This window comes from Penaeus monodon, unplaced genomic scaffold (genome assembly GCF_015228065.2).
Source record: "Penaeus monodon isolate SGIC_2016 unplaced genomic scaffold, NSTDA_Pmon_1 PmonScaffold_86, whole genome shotgun sequence".
Taxonomy (NCBI): domain Eukaryota; kingdom Metazoa; phylum Arthropoda; class Malacostraca; order Decapoda; family Penaeidae; genus Penaeus; species Penaeus monodon.
The window spans coordinates 93,954-98,129 of record NW_023663881.1 but is presented as its reverse complement, the minus strand read 5'-3'; the positions used below and the strand labels follow the sequence as shown (position 1 = coordinate 98,129).

General features: G+C 35.0%; 1 long non-coding RNA gene across 1 annotated transcript; it reads right to left on the bottom strand.

The window, feature by feature from the left end:
• Positions 1-2,214: 2,214 nt before the first annotated feature.
• On the bottom strand, positions 2,215-3,930 carry LOC119571897. Its single transcript, XR_005228660.1, has 3 exons — positions 3,888-3,930; positions 3,230-3,323; positions 2,215-2,272 (listed from the first exon to the last, which is right to left on the bottom strand). It is a non-coding gene; the product is annotated as an uncharacterized LOC119571897 (long non-coding RNA).
• Between the last annotated feature and the right edge of the window lie 246 nt (positions 3,931-4,176).

Genomic DNA, 4,176 nt, shown 5'->3' with positions numbered 1-4,176 from the left:
CAGATATATAGACAGACAGAATAGACTGATGACAGACAGATGGATACTCGGATAGATAGACTGAATTGGACAGACACAAAAAACAAAGGGTAATAGGTAGATAAACAGGACTGATAGACAATATAGATATTTTGCATGTAGAGACAGAGACGATGACAGAGAGATAAACAGGTAAGATGATAGATAGACAGAAAGATAGCTAGACTGTTAGAGGAGCTGATAGACAGGGCGGTAGATGACAGACTGTAAACGATAGATAGATAGATAGCCTGACAGATATACAGACTAATAGACAGACAGATAGATAGGTAGAATATAGATTAGAAGACCGAGACATGAGATAGAAAAGATAGATAGAATGGACAGACAGATAGACAGGAAGATAGATAAACAGACAGACAGACAGATGGACAGACGAACAGAGAAACAAAGAAAGACGTTCTTAATTCCATTAATTTCCTTCATCTCATTAATCAAATTGATCTTATTAATCCTTTAGTTTCATTAACATCATCGTATTAATTACCTGATTTAATTAATTTGCATCTCATTAATAAACTTCAATTATCTTAGTCTTACTAATTACCTGCCTACCTGCTTCTCTTCTCTCTCTCTCTCTCTCTCTCTCTCTCCTCTCTGTCTGTCTCTCTCTTCTCTCATCCTCCTCTCACTACTCCTCTTTCCGCTCTCGCGCTCTTGCTCTCTTCTTTTTCCTCTCTCTCTCTCGCTCCCTCTCTTCCTCGCCTCCCCTCTCTCTCTCTCTCTCTTCATCTCTCTCCTCTCTCCCCTCTCTCTCTCTCCGCCTACCCCCTCTCTCTCCCTCCTCTCTCCTTCCTTCTCATATCATCGTCATCCTCACCCCTCCTCTCCTTCCTCTCCAATCTCTCTCCTCTCTCTCTCTCATCTTGCTCTCTTTCCTCTCGTCTCTCCTCCTCTCTCTCTCCCCCCACTCCCCGCTCCCCCTCTACTCCTCCTCTCTCGTCTTTCTTTCTCTCTCTCTTTCTCTTCTCTCTCTCTTTTTCTTCTTTTCTTCCTTTCTTCTCTTCTTCTCTTCCGTCTTTACTCTTTTCTCTTCTTCTGTCTTCTTTTTTCCTTCTGCTCTTTTCTTCTTGTCTCCTTCTTTTCTTTCTGTTATTCCTTCTTCTTTTCTTCCTCTTCTTCTGTTTCTTCTTTCTGCCTCTCTCTCTCTCTCTCTCTTTTTTCCCCTTTCTTCCCTCCCCCTCTTTTTGTTTCCTCTCATCTCCTCTACCCTCCTCTCCTCTCTTCTCATCTTTCTCTCTCTCTCCCCCTCCTCCCTCTCTCTCTCCCGCTCTTTCCTAATCTCATCTCACCTCTTTTTCTTCTCTCTCTCTTTTCTTTTTCTTTTCCTCTTTCTCTCTCTCTTTCCCTTTCCTTCTCTCTCTCTCTCGTTTCCCTCCTCTCTCTCGCTTTCTTCCCCCTTCTCTCTCTCTCTTTCCTCTCTCTCTCTATTTCTCTCTCTCTCTCTCTTTTTTTTTCTCTCTCTCAGTTTCCCTCTCCCTCTCCTTCCCGTCCTCATTCTCCCTCACCTCCTCGCCTCCCTCTCTCCTCACCTCGCCTCGAGTGCCACCGATCCAGCCTCCTTCGGTCGCCCCTCGAGGCTCGAGATACGAGACGGCGGCTTTTTCTGTTGCCTCTTCCTGCAATGGGAAGGAGTATTAATGTATAAAAATGGGAATAAGTAGGGTGACTTAATGACGTTGGGGAATAATGAATTAACTTTATAAATTATAGGAAAGAAAGGGTCATGTAATTGAATAAAGATAGTAAATTCTGATGTTATTAATTATAATTTTCTTTAATTTAATTGCTGTATCAACATTACATCAGAGAAATGACCCATATTATAATACATATTTCTTTTCTCTCTTCCACTTTCTCTTTCCCTCTCTCTTAACCTTTCTCTCATTTCTCTCTCCTCCATCTATCCTCTTCCCCTCTCTCTGTTTTCTCTTTCCTCTCTGGTTTTTCTTTCCTCTCTCTTTCCTCTCGTCCTCTCCCCCTTCCTCTTCTCTTTTTCTTCTCCCCTCTTCTCTCTCTTCTGTCCTTCCTCTTTTCTTTCTCTCTCTCTCCTCTTTTCCTCCCTCTCTCGCTCTCTCACCTCCTGTTCTTCTTCCCTCTCTGCCTTAGTCCTCTCCATCTCTTCTCTAATTTTCCTCATTTCTTCCCTTATGCTTAATTTCCTTTCACTCTTTCTCTTCAATTGGCCGTAATCTGCGTTTAATTCCTTGTGTGCGTTTTTCAGTTCGGCTGCCTGTTTGGGGGGGATGTGTGTACGGTATGTGTGTGTTTGTGTGTGTGTGTGTGTGCGTGTATTTATGTATGTATTATGTATGTATGTATGTATGTATGTATGTATGTATGTATGTATGTATGTACATACATATGCATGTGCGTATGTAGGTACGTAAGTATGCATGTATATAGGTATGTGTGTATGTGTTTATAAACAAGAAAAAAATCATACTAAACATCATATATGGAATTATGCAAAAATAGAAACACAACAAAATTGATGTTGATAATAATGATCATAATAATAATAATAATAGATATTATAATGATAAGTATTATTATTATTATTAAAATCTATTATAATATTCTTATTCATTCTTATATTCTTTTGTGGGTGGTATTGTTGATATTATTAGTATCATTTTTTATTATATCATTATTAATTTACTATTATTATTATTATTAATCATCCATCGTCCCATCACACCCATCATTGTTATTATTACTATTGTTTATTTATTTTTTATTATCATCTTATTATTATCATTATTACTATCAGTTATTATTATATTATTATTATTATTAGTATTATTACATATTGTCATTATTTGTTTTATTATTATTTGTATTCATTATTCTTATTATTATTATTATCATTAAATTGTCAGTAATATATATCATCCATTACTAATTTTTATTATTATTATCATATATCATTATTATTACTATGATAATCAATTATTTCAATTATTATTATAAACAATATAAATAAGAATAAACATGATTACAACAACAATGATATCCTAGGAATAATAACACGACAAGCAATAAGATTTTTAATAATACCGAAACGTAATAAAAACACACTAAGATAAACACCATAACCCCAACAAAATAAACCATAACAATAAATATATGAATGAAATAATAAAAAATTTTAATAAATAATACCGATACTAGTCAAACTGCAACCTACCTGTACAGTTGCCAAATGCAATTTATTTTGCTTATTTCCTTTATTGTTATTTTTTTATTTATTCCTTTATTATTTCCTTTTCCTTATTTTAGAGCTGTAAAATAAAATAAAATAAAATTAGATTAAAATAAATTACATTAAAAAACAAAAAGATCAATACAATAATCACAAAAATTGTAAACAACAAATAACCACAACATTAACGAGAAATTCCTGATACGTGAATTATAGTATAGTTTTAATTCATAACTTGTAATTTTACTATATATTATTATATATATCTATATATATAATATATATATATATATATATATATATATATATATATATTTATATATACAGGTGTGTTGTGTTGTTTGTTATATATAATATATATATTATAATATATATAGATATACATATATATTATATATATATATATATACATGTGTTTGTGTTTTTACTATTGGGATACTATATATCTATATTATATCTATCTATATAATATATATATACATGTATATTTATATTTTCTTCATATTAATTCCTCTATTATTCTCACTCTCTCCCTCTCCCTCTCCCCCTCTCCCTCTCTCTCTCTCTCTCTCTCTCCTCTCTCTCCCTCTCGCCTCTCTCCCTCTCTTCTCGCTCTCCCCTCTTCCCTCTCATCCATCTTTACCTGCGCCAAACCGCTCCTCATTCGCAATTCTCGGACCGTTTTCCCCCTCTCTCCTCAGTATTTCTTTCTCCTCGAAGTGACTCCAGATCTTCCTTCAAAAGCCGAACATTTCCTTTTCTCCTTCAGAGACTCAGCCCGCCACTATTTCTTGAGTTTTCCCTCCGCCCCAGTTATGATCTGTGTTGTCGTGAGAGAAAACGGTAATTTGATTTGAAAGAAAAACGGGGAAACTGATAGAAAAACGGGAAGTTAATTTGAAAGAAAATGGGAAATTGAGAGAAAACATTGA